The following is a 14,091-nucleotide window of genomic DNA, read 5'->3' on the forward strand; positions in this document are numbered from 1 at the left end:
AGTGAGTTCCAGGATAGCCAGGGCTACACAGAGAAACCCTGTCTCAAAAAAAAAAAAAAAAAAAAAAAAACCAAAAAACCAAAAAAAAAAAAAAAAAAAAAAAAAAAAAAAAAAAAGAGAGAGAGAGAAAAGAAATAAAGAAAAGAACAATCCAAGCTGCTCCTGTGTGGAGTTAAGATTTCATGAATTCTTGAAAAACAAAGATCCAGTAAAGTCACACCTGTGTGTAAAGGAAGGAGAGAAAACTGGCAGGAGTTGTGTCTGATGAGTCTTTCAAATGACTATGATTTAAACAAATTGCATTTTTTGTCCTCATGTGTTAGGTTAAGTGTGCTTTGGGGAAAGGTTATGCTTGGCACCATCACTTTCCCCTCTCTAATAAAAATATTTCCTCAGTTTATTTCAGTCTTTGCTTTTTTAAAATAAAAAGGTTAATAATTAAAATTTTATTTTGATTTACGTTGTTAGTAAGATACTTTCAGGTTTGGGGTTTGTTTGTTTGTTTGTTTGTTTTACGTTTTTTTTCGAGACAGGGTTTCTCTGTGTAGCCCTGGCTGTCCTGGAACTCACTTTGTAGACCAGGCTGGCCTCCAACTCAGAAATCCACCTCCTCTGCCTCCCAAGTGCTGGGATTAAAGGCGTGCGCCACCACTGTCTGGCTACTTTCAGTTTTTAACATAAGAGTCTTGATTAAACTTTAAAAAATAAATTTACCATTAAATGGGTTTGCATTTTATATAACGAAACCCTGGATTTTAACCAGACTTTGTCCACTGTCAGTTGTTCATGTAGAGAAGTGCTTACCCGCATCATATCCATCTTGTGTTGTGATGGCAGCTTATGTGCCATCCAAAAAGCAAATAAGGATAAGATTGGGAGAAGTTTGTAAGTGTTAGAGTGGAGTTGAGTGCCAGGCCAGCTGTGCTCCCCTGAGATGTAATCAGGTGCATGACCTCGGGGACTTTACCAAGGTGTTATGAGCTTCCATCTTTTTAGTTAAAAATCAAGACGATAGGAGGCCTCACAGAGTTGTAGCGGAGTGAGTTGACCTTTGTTAGGTGTAAAGGTTGGTACTTAGTTCACCGTAAGCATTATTGATTTGCTCAGTAAATAAGTAATTGAGAGAAGTGTGGTCACATATTCACATAACATGATATATCATAATTAAAACTTTTTTCTCTTTGAGTACCAGATGTTTATTGAGTGAATTTCTAAAACCTTTTAAAGTAAAATTAAAAATATAATTAATATTCTTGTCTATGGTTGTTGGGATCATAAAAAGAGAAAGAGTACAAGAATATGTTCTATCTGGGTATGGGGGAAGGAGGTGCCTCAGCAGGCCCATGATGAGGCATCCCATCCTCCTGAGAGACCACCCACACGATGGTATAGTATAGAATAGAGTTTATTCAGGGCGTAAGGAGGGGAGGTAAGAGAGTACTAGATTTTCATGTGTTTTGCAAATTGTATCTTGGGTATTCTGAGCTTCTAGGCTAATATCCACTTATCAGTGAGTGCATACCATGTGTGTTCTTTTGTGATTGGGTTGCCTCACTCAAGATGATATCCTCTAGATCCATCCATTTGTCTAAGAATTTCAAAAATTCATTGTTTTTAATAGTTGTGTAGTACTCCATTGTGTAAATGTACACATTTTCTGTATCCATTCTTATGTTGAGGGACATCTGGGTTCTTTCCACCTTAGAAGAAAGAAGACCAAAGTGACCAAAGTGTGGCTACTTCAACCCTTCTTAGAAGGGGGAACAAAATACCCATGGAGGGAGTTACAGAGACAAAGTTCAGAGCAGGGACTGAAGGCATGACCATCCAGACTGCCTCACCTGGGCATCCATCCCATAAACAACCACCGAATCCAGACACTATTGCAGATGCCAACAAGAGCTTGCTGACAAGAGCCTGTTTTAGCTGTCTCCTGAGAGGCTCTGCCAGTGCCTGACAAATACAGAAGTCGATGCTTACAGTCATCCATTGGACGGAGCACAGGGTCCCCAATGAAGGAGCTAGAGAAAGTACCCAAGGAGCTGAAGGGGTTTGTAGCCCCATAGGAGGATCAACAATATCAACTAACCAGTACCCCTAGAGTTCCCTGGGACTAAACCACCAATCAAAGAAAACACATGCAGGTACTCGTGTCACTAGCTGCATATGTAGCAGAGGATAGCCTAGTTGATCATCAGTGGGAGGAGAGGCCCTTGGTCTTGTGAAGGTTCTATGCTCCAGTATAGGGAACTGCCAGGGCCAGGAAGCAGGAGTGGGTGAGTTGGGGAGCAGGGCGGAGGGAGAGGATAGGAGATTTTCAGAGAGGAAACTAGGAAAGGGGATAACATTTGAAATGTAAATAAAGAAAATATCTAAGAAAAAAAAAAGAGTACTAGAGGAAGGGCAAGGCAGAGAGAGGGAGAGAGTAGAGAAGTCGAGACTGGCCATGACCATGTGGAGAGAGGGGAGAAGAGAATGGGGAGAGAGGGGGAACAAGGGGACGAGAGGCAAGAGAGTAAGAGAGACAAGAGAGGGAGGAAGGGCCAAGCAGCCCCTTTTATAGTGGCCAGGCCTACCTGAGTGTTGCCAGGTAACGGTGGGGGTGGAGTCAGACAGAATACCAGCACCAACAATAATCACAACAACAACAACAACAACACTAGCAAACAACAACAAAACCCAAACCTAGGGACTCGGCAGGGTTTCAGAGTTTTTCTTTGTTTCCTCTCTGCCATGATGTGAACGGCTCAGCTCTACCATGACCTCTCTGCCAGGATTGCTTGGCATCCCTGAAGCCATAGACTAATAAACTTTCCTTCCCCCAAGAAAAATAACTTAGGGCCTTAACATGCGTTCACTTTATTTAATATACCAGCCTTAAAATTCTTTTTACAATTTTTAAATAAACATTTATAGCTGGTGACTTTCTTGGTAGTGTGCTTACTTGTTTTGATCCCCGGCACTGCTAAGTAAAATAAAATATATTAACAAATAAAATAAAATTAATAAATAAAATGAAAGTAAGTTTTCAGAACATACAGTTAAGAAAGAAAGAAAGGAAGAAAGAAAGAGAGAAAAAAAGAAAGAGAAAGAGAGAAAGAAAGAAAAGAAAGGGTAGGCCGGGCGTGGTGGTACACACCTTTAATCCCAGCACTTGGGAGGCAGAGGCAGGCAGATTTCTGAGTTTGAGGCCAGCCTGGTCTACAGAGTGAGTTCCAGGACAGCCAGGGCTATACAGAGAAACCCTGTCTCGAAAAACCAAAAAAAAAAAAAAAAAAAAAAAAAGAAAGGGTAGAATGAAAACCCATCTACCTTTTGAATATTTGAATACATAATGTGAATACACTCTCAGTTCCTGATGTGAGCATTACCCTTAGAAAGTGGATTCTGGTGATGAACTGTGTCATAACACTCACTGCACAGAACATCCTCAAGGGTCTGTGGAGATGCCTCAGGTAAATCTCCTTGTCTTTGAGAAGCAGAGATGGGAGAATCCCTGTGTCCTAACCAATCAGTGAGCTCTTTGTTTAGTGGGAAAGCATGACTGGCCTCAACATAGTGGCACCCCCATATATACATACACAAACACACACACACAAATATACACACATGCCCTCTTTCTCTACTCATATATATGTATATATAATATTTATATGTATATATGTGTGTATATGAATATTATATATAAATCATATATAAATATTATATGTAATATAAATAATATTATACTTACTATATATTTATATATAATATATAAAGTATATAAAATGTATAGCTATATAATTTTATTTATGTATATAAAAATATTTATATATATATATATATGCACACACATAAATAATTTTTAAAATGTTTCACAATTGAGGAGAAACACCATGAAGTATTTTTTTAGAGTAGGCTGAAGGTGAAACTACACAAGAACAGGTCACTAGAGGTTCTTTTAAGAGGAAAATTGAATTATAAAAACTTATAAAAATAATCAGAAGTATCTTCAAGACATCTTTCTTCAGCGGGAACTCAGGCTGTCTCAGAAGGGTATGGAAAGCAGCTGTAGGATGAAGACAGCTTCTGAGCCCGGATCGGTGATTGCACATAAAGTTGCATGAGAATCATCAAAAGGCACAGTGCAGAGTACTTACACAGTAGGTAGGACCAGGTTGGAAAAAGAGACTCCATTATCATTTATGTCTGATGCCATTTTATTTTTCTCCTGGGAAGAAGAGAAGGCTTTGCTGCAAACTAAACTGGAGGCAGAGGCTAGCCACTGACTATCCCACAAAGCAGCCGTAGCCGTGCCTGTGCTCTGAGAGTCTGTCAGTGGGCCCAGGGAGGGTAACTTACATTGAGGGTAGGCTGCCCATCACTATTTGCAAACTTTCTCTGTTTGAGACTTTTGCTAAGCACTTGCAAGGTCTGTGCTTTCTACTGTAACCACCAGTATAGCCGGGTAGTGTAGATACTGCTGTTGGTTGCTGTATTTTGTTTTCTTTCACCTGAGGTAATAGGCTAAAGGCACTGAAAAATTGTCTGCAGGTCCTTCAGACACTTAAGTGACTGCTAGATTCTAAAATTCATTTTTTCTTACTCTCTGTTTATTCTAGCTGGCTCTCTCCAGCTTCTTTAGATCTTAACTGAGGGCAGATGTGTAAGAAGAAATAGACTGGACCCTGGGTTTGCCTGGAACTACTATAAAATGGAGTCCTTCCCAGTCAAGTCTTCTTTAACTGCAGCACAAAATGCAGCAGAAAAATAACTGTTAGGAAATTCACCTTTGCTATTTCTTGCTGTTGATTAAAAAAAGTAGTTTGCTCTTAAGGAAATTTAAATATTTTCCTTTTTGTAATTAAATTTTTTCACCTTGAGTTCACTATTTTTGAGTACTTCAAAAGGTATGTAATGCTTGATTACCTAAACTTTGAATCAAATGTCTGAGAAGCACTTAAACAAATGTTCAAAGTCCTTAGTCAGCAGAGAAATGTAAATCCAAACGACCCTGATATTCTACCTCACACTAATCAGAATGGCTACAAACAAAAACTCAAGTAATAGCTTATGCTGTTGAGGATGTGGAGAAAGAGGAACACTCTTTCACTGCTGGTGGGATTGCAAACTGCTACAACCACTCTGGAAATCAATCTGGCAGTTCCTCAGAAAATTGGAAATAGATCTATCTGAAGACCCAGCTATACCACTTTTGGGCATATACCCAAAAGATGTCCCACAATACCACAAGGACACATACTCTACCGTGTTCATAGCAGCCTTATTTGTAATAGCCAGAAGCTGGAAACAACCCCGATATCTCTCAACCGAAGAATGGATACAGAAAATGTGGTCCATTTACACAATGGAATACTATTAAAAACGAGGACATCAAGAATTTTACAGGCAGGTAGGTAGAACTAGAAAGTATCATCCCGAGTGAGATAACTCAGACCCAAAAGGACATGCATTGCATATGCTCACTGATGAGTGGATATTAGCCAGAAAGTGCAGAATACCCAGGATACAACCTACAGACTGTAAGAAGTGAGACAGACAGAAAGGGCAAGTGAGGAGGCTTCACGATCTGCTTAGGAGGGGGAAGGAAATAATTAAGGGGGAGGGCAGAGGAAGGGGGGGATCTGGGTGGAAGACAGGAGATGAAGGGAAAAGGGGAACAGATCAGTTATGGGGGGAGGGGAGGGCCAAGAGAATGAATGAAAATAAGCCACCTCAGGGAGTGGGAGGTGGAGGGAGGGCCCTCTAGAGGGGTGACACACTACCAGGATTCATTCGGGGTGACCTTAATCAAAATGCCCAACGCCGGGGAAAGGGAACTCCGAGAGTCCACTCCAGTAGATAGTTAGGGTCTCAAGTGGAGGGACAGGGTTGCTGACCCACAGTCAGAATTCCTGACCCAGAACTGTTCCTGTCTAAAGAACTGCAGGGACAAAAATGGAGAAGAGACTGAAGGAAAGGCGGTCCACCTTGACTGGTTTACCTTGACTGGTCCACCTTGGTATCCATCTCATGGGGTTGAGGGCACCAAGGCCTGACACTGCTATGCTATGATGTGCTTACAAATGGTTATCTGGCATGGCTGTCCTCAGAGAGACCCTACCAGCAGCTGACTGAGACAGGCACCCATACTTACATCCAACCAATGGACTGAAGTCAGGGACCCCTATGGTTGAATTAGGGGAAGGATTGAAGAAGCTGAAAGGGAGGGCGACCCCATAGGAAGAACAGCAGTCTCAACTAAGCCAGAGCCTAGGGAGCTCCCAGAGACTGAGCCATGAACCAGGAGCATACTCCATACACGGGTTGGTCCAAAGTCCCTGGCAAATATGTAGTAGAGGCCTGCCTTGTCTGACCTCAGTGGGAGAAGATGTGCTTAATCCTCGAGAGACTTAAGGCCCCAGGGAAGGGGAGGCACCCGCTCAGGGGGAGGAAGAATGGAATGAGGAACTATGGAAGCAGTTATTGAGAGGGGCAATGACTGGAATGTATGTAAATAAAATAATTTTAAAAACCCTAGATCGTAAAAAAAAAAAAATTGAGTTGTATCTTTTACTATAATTTTGTGTGCTTGTAGAAGGAAAAAAAAAGTCATATATTCTACTAAAACATCCCTCATTATCAACTCTTGATGTAATATGTTAATCAGCGTTAGACTGTAGCGCTGACTGAGTGTAAGTAGGCTCAGGTGTACTTTCTTTTATTGGAAGCTTTCTATTTTAATAAAAGAGAGGCAAGCTAAAGGGGTAGGGATTCTGATGTTTTAAAAGAGAAGAAAGCATTTAACAGACATGGAATGAGCACAGAGGGCTGGCGAACAGTTCTGCTGTCCTAGGGGACCAGGAGGTTATGCAGCCAGCCGCTGGACTGCCCACACCTGCTGTCCACCTGCCTGCAGTGACGCCTCTCCCGCCCCGCCGTTGCTGTCAGGGTTTGGGGAGCCAACCATCACTGTGAGTTTTAAAGCACTGTTTTATGAACACAGCACCTATTTCTGGCATGAGAACTCTTAGAAAGTACACCACTTATCATCAATAGTCTTAGAATTAACCATTCTAACAACTGAAAGATTTGCAGTAATCACATAAGCAATATTGGAAGTGCCTAAGTTCTGCACATTTTTGTAGAAGTTTTTTTTTTCTTTAATTAATTAAAAAAGAAATTCTCTGAGGAGCTCTGGACTGGGAGAGACAACCCCTTTATCTTTGAGATCAGGACCAGAGCTTGTCTAGGTAGCAGCTTCCTCTAACTGCACTATCAGGAAGGGGAGGGACTGTGGGTAAAATGATGCCAACTGGCCACGTTGCTAATCCCCCATATTTTATGTAGGAATGGTGGACAGTAGTCCTTAAAAAGCTTTATATGGGTTTATGTGAAAGAATGGAAAGCATAGGCCAAGGCCAGATGCTTTTTTTGGGGGTCTTGAGAGCATTTGTGAAACCCTTTTGCAAAGCATCCCTTGTAGTGAGGTCCCAGAACAAGCAGCGAGCATGGGCTGCGTGGCCTTTCTGCTTTCTGTACTTGTTTTGATAGCTTAGATTTTCTTATCCCACTGCCTTGGCAGTCACTAGAGAGGAGAAAGCAGCGGCCGTTGGCCTTAACTGATGGCCACAAGTTTCTGTAAGCCATGAGTATTGAATGGCACGTGACTTATGCTTCAAGTGGTGCAGTTTTGTCGTGAGCCAGTCAGCATTCATGGTTTCATCTTTGTAAATATTTAAAAAATGTGAAATTTAAGGAAAGCTTTACTGTGATCTCTATTCTAGTGCTAAATACTGCATATAATCTGCAACATGGGGACAAACATCTTTTGTGAGTCATCGTTTGTGTGTGTGCTACCACTTTTATGTTCTAAACATTTTTATAGAGTTCTAGTACTTTTACTAAATAGGGATTAATGTTATTTTTTTTAAAACCATTGAATTACAATGTAGATAAAGATAAATGTTGCCTGAGATTTATTTTGAATTGAAGATGTTTTCCAGAGCCTCCTTTTGTGTATTTCTTACGTGTGACATTGTAAATGTAGCATTTTGATAATTGACTTTTTTATGAGGTCAAGCACCTCCTGGTTTATGAAATATGCCTGCCTTTGCCCTTCCTTCCAGTCAGTGACTTCCCTGAAGTAAATGCTGATGGTCCTGATTTCCTTTGGCCTCCAATACAGATTGACCTTGTGGAGCATTAGGTCACAGGTGTAATTGTTTCCCATACATTGTGTTCTGATGGCTCACAGTGCTCGTCTTTTCCAGCTTTAGAAACACTGGTCACATAAACCTCACTCTCATTATATAAATTACAAATCTCCTCGAGTATGTGCCCTATACAGTGCTGGTCAACGCAGTATTAATTTGTAAGTTTATCATCTCAGATATTGATAGACATCTCGATGTCATCAGGAAGCTTGATCCTTTGTTCCTTTTGAGTCCCCTCCTTTTCAGCTTCCTTTCATGTTGGGTTGACAGGGTCAGGCTCCTCTTTTACTTAGCCTTGGAAACAATAGAATTTCTTTGTTCAGTAAATGTTTTGGCTTTGACTTCTGATAGACCATACCGTAATACCTGTTTCTAACCTGGATTTGGAATCTTACTTCTGATGCTTATAAAGTAGTGGTGACTCTGAGCACAAATATGGGTGAATCAACAACAGACATGAAGATAAGATGGTGATGTGTGTTTCAGATACATGGAAAGTGTAGCTGGTGAACTATCCCAGATGTTAGTATGTGCTCCACAAGGCAGCAAGTGCCAGGATTCACTGTGGGAAGAAGGTGGGAGAGACTGGAAAGGGGTTGACACGTGATTTAATTGAGTCTGGCCCCTGCTCTGAGGCCAGAAACTAGATAGCCTTCCTCCCCATCCTTTCTACTTTCTCTTATATATTTACATTTGTTTTGCAAGATTGGGACTTTCTGAGATAACGGTGTTAGGGGAATGACTTTTCTGGATACTAAGATTTTTTTTTAATTACTAAATAGTTGCTCAGAATAGTCTTATAATTCTATTTTTGGTAAAAAATAGTTTGATAAAACTCTTGCATGTGTAAGACATTTACTCTGAGTGAGGCTTCCATTTCAGGCCATGCTGTGGAGTGGCTACTGCTTGCTTACTGTCACAAACAACCCCTCAACCGAGAACATCTGAGATGGTAATGCCTTTTGCATTTCAAGTTCTGTTTCTTATAACTTTTCCTTCTCTGTCTCTTTCCCGTCTTTCAGTTGTGATGGATGTTTATTGCTACTGAGTGTTTCATTTCTCTCCTGCTCCCTTCTTTCTAATTGCTGGTTTCGATGTCTGTACTACTGTGGGGGTAGGGCAGCTGGGCAATGAAGCTCACTGTGGTTCTGTGTTCCATTAGGCTGAACTGGCCAAGAAAGATGCTGTGAGAGGAAAGGTGCCTGACAGAGCCTCAGAGGAAGCACTGTGTGCTGCCCTCACTCCTGCTGTGTCTGCCCAGGTCACCTCTTTGGGGGTTTGTGGCATCCTGGGTATCTTTTTTTTTTTTTTTTTTTTTTAAAGTGAGAATATGCTAATTGAAAGATGAAATGAAGTGAAAATTATTTTGTTTTTAAAGATTTATTTATTTATTTTATGCATGTGAGTACACTGTCACTGTCTTCAGACACACCAGAAGANGGCATCAGATCCCATTACAGATGGTTGTGAGCCACCATATGGTTGCTGGAAATTGAATTCAGGACCTCTGGAAGAGCAGTCAGTGCTCTTAATTGCTGAGTCATCTCTCCAGTCCAATTAAATACTTCTTATAGAATTCCTGCTTTATAGGTCAGTTGGGATTAAAAGGTGTGGCTCTTTCAGAACTATCTGAAGAAATTGTAGTCGTCTTACTCTGAGTACTATATGTTTGAACTCCTTCTGTGTACTGGGAGGCAGAAAGGCTTTACCTCCCGATGAACTGTATTTATTTACAGTATATGTCACATATGTTTACAGTGTTCCAGTGGGGATTAGGTATGTGTTCCTCCTCTTTCATCCAGAGTGTCAGGGGACTTGAGCTGAATTTTAAACACCCTCGACTGATAATCTATTTAACAACAATAAATGATTCTGCTTATCTGTATTTGGCCACAAGCCTAATGGAATTTCTACTTAAATATATAGCTATTTAAAAGGAAATCCCTTCTATTTGACATTTTTTGAGGCATTATTCAATATTTCTGTGATTTTTCTTTTATGTATTCCATCGTCTTGGGAGCTAGTAAAATGGCCAGTTAAAAAACGAAAGCATTTTGTGTGTGTGTGTGTGTGTGTGTGTGTGTGTGTGTGTGTGTGTGTAGGTTGGTTATTCAGACTTGGCTTAAAAAGAAACCCAGTGGAATGGTGATCCTGTGGGCTGGGAGCTCTCAGTGTTAGCTGAGTGATACAAGGGATCCCTCTGAGCACCAGCACTTCCATGCTGGCTTCAGAGGTCAGGCTGCTACTGATCCCTGAAGGCACCCTTATTGGTGTACCACAGCGAGGAACAAAGGACTGCTTGAAGGATAAGGAGATTGGAGCACTCTTCCCCCCAACCCCCAGAGCAGTTAGGAAGTGTGGTACCTCCTAGTCTAGGCCTCCTTACCTGCCTTTCTCTATCTCATCCCTTTTGGGCCTCTTCTTCAGAGATACTTGTAAGACCTGAGGCCTTACAATGATTTTGGTTATTTCTTCATTTTTATCTTTCGAAAGTCTGTCCCTATCTCCTTCCAGTGCAGTGGAGCAAGGCTTCTCCTCGATCTGCAGTTCATGCTCAAACAACTAGGAGGCAGACCTGGCTTCCTTTGAGATATTTGTGCACTTTCACTAGTGTCTGTAAGCTTGGAAGCACTTAAGCCTTTGGAGACTATTTTAAATGTGACGTTTAAATGGGAATGCCTGGTAATATCATTAGCTGAGGTTCTAGTGGCCTTCGTGATAATAAATGACCTAAGATCACTCACTATGAAGAAGATAGTATTGATTTGTGTCATCATTCTCTTGCTGATTTGCTGAAGACAAAAATTTATAATGCCAATGGAAATAAAGTACTTTATAAAACATTCCTGTGAACACTAGAACATGTTTTTCTAATAAAGCAAGTGTTCCAGTGAGGTTTTAATTAAAAAAAATTGTAGTAGTTTGAATGAGAAGGGCCCCTGTAGGCTCATATGTATGAATGCTTGGTCTCCAGTTGATGGAACTGTTTTGGAAGGGTTAGGAGGTAGGGCCTTGGGAGGTAGGGTGGCGTGTTCCTGGGAGTGGGCTGTGAGCTTTCCAAAGCTAACACTAGTCCTAGTTATTTGTCTTTGTCTGCCCCCTACTTGTGGATAAGGCTGTCAGCTTGTTCTCCAGCACCATGCTGGCTGCCATGATTCTTGCTGTAATTGTAATAGCTAGTGGTAGTTTTTGTTCTAGTATTATTTACACATTGTGGGATTAAAGTTCTCCAACTACCTTCATACCTGTTTCTCCCCTCCCTCTTCCTCTGCTTTTTTTTTTAATATATAGTATTTGTTCTTTGCTATTCTCTAGTGATGTTGTTCTGCTGATTTACCTGCCCTTAATGTATTTATTAATCATATTTTGATATGAATATATATTTTAAAGGATTCATTGTACATGGCATTTGCAGACTTTGTTATGTTTTTTTTTTAGCACTTCTAGCACACAAGCATGAAGAAAAAAAAATTTTCTTTTTGTTTGAACACCCTAATTGACCCCACCAAGATTGAGATTGATCTGGTTTCTTTCAGCCTGTTAAATGCCAATCCAGCCATCTGTAACAGTACTTAGTAGTTTTGTAATTTTCCTGTACATGTTTTCTGTTTATTCCATAAAACTTCCCATCACTTACAGAGATTTTCTTTGCTTGATTTAGGGATGAAAGCAACCACTGTTACCTATTTTTATTGCTTGCTTTAAAAACTTGCCCCATAGTCAGTGCCAAGTCTAGAGTCATGGTTTTCTTAGAGTCTTATGGAAGGACCTTATACTGACTTGGACAGGTTAATGACACTTGCATTTGAAGTGTTTTTAGACTAAAGGACACCCAGCTTAAAGAAGGGACGTGGAAGAAGAGGATGATGGTTCTTAATTCATAAACATTTCTAATGGTTTAAAACAGATTACACTCTGTCTTTGGGGCTGGGGAGAAAGGTGAGAGAACAACTTTCAGGAGGTGATTCTTCTGCTGTGTTAGTTCAGGTCATTAGGCTTGGTGGCAAGCATCTTCACATTCTGAACTGTCTCATAGGCCCAGAAATGCTGCATCTTCACATTCTGAACTATCTCATAGGCCCAGAAATGCTGCATTTCTTGTGTAACAAAATCTACTTGCTCTTTTTACCTCTTGTAGCCTTTGTAGAACCATTCCAAACTCTTGATGTTCTCTTCCCTAATACCATCTTGCTCTAACAAATGATTTTCTGTATCATACACATGCCACGTCCATGTATGTGCTTATACTAAAAGTGTAGAGGAAGGAGAACTAGCATAGAGTCAGTACAAACTTTATCATACACAGACAACTATTCACTAAAATTTATTTCTATGCAGATTAACTTTGGTTTCTTTGTGACTCTTACTGTTGTGTATCATCTTTTGGGTAATACTTTCTTACTACTACCCCAGCAAATGCAGCACTCTTCACAGAGATGCGAGATAGCTTTTACCTAGTACCATTACTTGCCATGATGGGCCTGCGGTACAGTCTGAAAAGCTGTTTCCTGGAAGCACAGAACACTTTGACAATCCTATATATTTTGTTATATGTTTCATTATTTTGACTTAAAGTGTGCACATCTGTTAGGTATAGATTAGGCATTTCTGGCTTTGGAGCCTCCCCTCATTATACATAGTACTATCATTTTATAGTTGGACTATTGTTATCTTATAATAGCCATAATCAGTTGTAATAATTACTTTCTGACTTAGTTGATTGGATGATGTTAAGTTGGTTAAGTTGAGTAGCTTTCTTTTTCTCTAAAATACTGTGAAGTTTTCTGTGTGAAGTTGATCTGTGTGCCTTTCTAAGAAGTGCACTGCTTAGACTTTGGTTATATATATATTTTTTCCTATTAAGTATTTAGAGTAAGTACAATAGGTTTTGTTTTGGATTAAGTTTGTGGTTGAGGAATTCTTTCTTATATACTTTAAACCTTAATTATGTGTGTATAGGTGTGTGGGGCAATGTGGGTTGTGTGCCTCGAGAGTTCAGAAAAGGGCATTGGAAATGTTGGACCTGGAGTTTCATACAGTTGCCAGGCACTGGATGTGAGTGATGGAATTCAGGTCCTCTGGAAGAGCAGGCTCTAAGCTGCTGAGTACCATTAGCATCTGTTGTCAGTTCTTTTCAACCAGAAAGACATTTGTTGTCATTTCATGACCAAATCATGAATGCAGGTAATGACAGCCATCTGATATTTGACAAAAATGCCAAAACACACATTGGAGAAAAGACAGCAAATGGTAAAGAATGAATTAGGACCCTGTATTTCACCCTACCTTATAATTAGGTTCAAATGGATCAAAGACTTTGGTGTGAAGCCTGAAATGCTAAAACTACTAGAAGAAAGAAAACGTAGTTGTAGGAAAGTTCTTTCTAAAGAATATGACATTTGCCCAGCAGTTATGGCCAACAATTGACAAATGGGGCCGGGTGTGGTGGCGCACACCTTTAATCCCAGCACTTGGGAGGCAGAGGCAGGTGAATTTCTGAGTTCGAGGCCAGCCTGGGCTACAGAGTGAGTTCCAGGACTGCCAGGGCTACACAGAGAAACCCTGTCTTGAAAAACCAAAAAAAAAAAAAAAAGACAAATGGGACATAATAAAAATAACACTAGGAACCTGCTCTGCAGCAAAGGAAAGCACTGAATGAAGAGGAAGCCACCACAGTGGGAGGGAATCTAGGAGCTGGACAGATGACCAAGGCTGCCTTTTCAGAATATATACAGATTCAACAAACAGAGTCAAGGGGACAAATGACCCAGCCAAAACCTGGACTTGGATCTGAACGGGGAGTTCTCAGGAGAAGAAATTAAAATGGCATCGTCCTTATTCTGGAGTGGCTTATTTCATTTAGCAAAATGCCATTCAGAGTCCCTTGCATTGTAGA

The 14,091-nt window shown here is 40.5% G+C and overlaps 1 protein-coding gene across 2 annotated transcripts in view; it reads left to right on the forward strand.

The window, feature by feature from the left end:
• Wdr7 (WD repeat domain 7) overlaps positions 1–14,091 on the forward strand; it is a 277,721-nt gene that overhangs the window by 87,630 nt on the left and 176,000 nt on the right. The gene's annotated exons all lie outside the window — the stretch shown is intronic.

Source organism: Mus pahari, chromosome 15 (assembly GCF_900095145.1).
Source record: "Mus pahari chromosome 15, PAHARI_EIJ_v1.1, whole genome shotgun sequence".
Classification (NCBI taxonomy): Eukaryota; Metazoa; Chordata; class Mammalia; order Rodentia; family Muridae; genus Mus; species Mus pahari.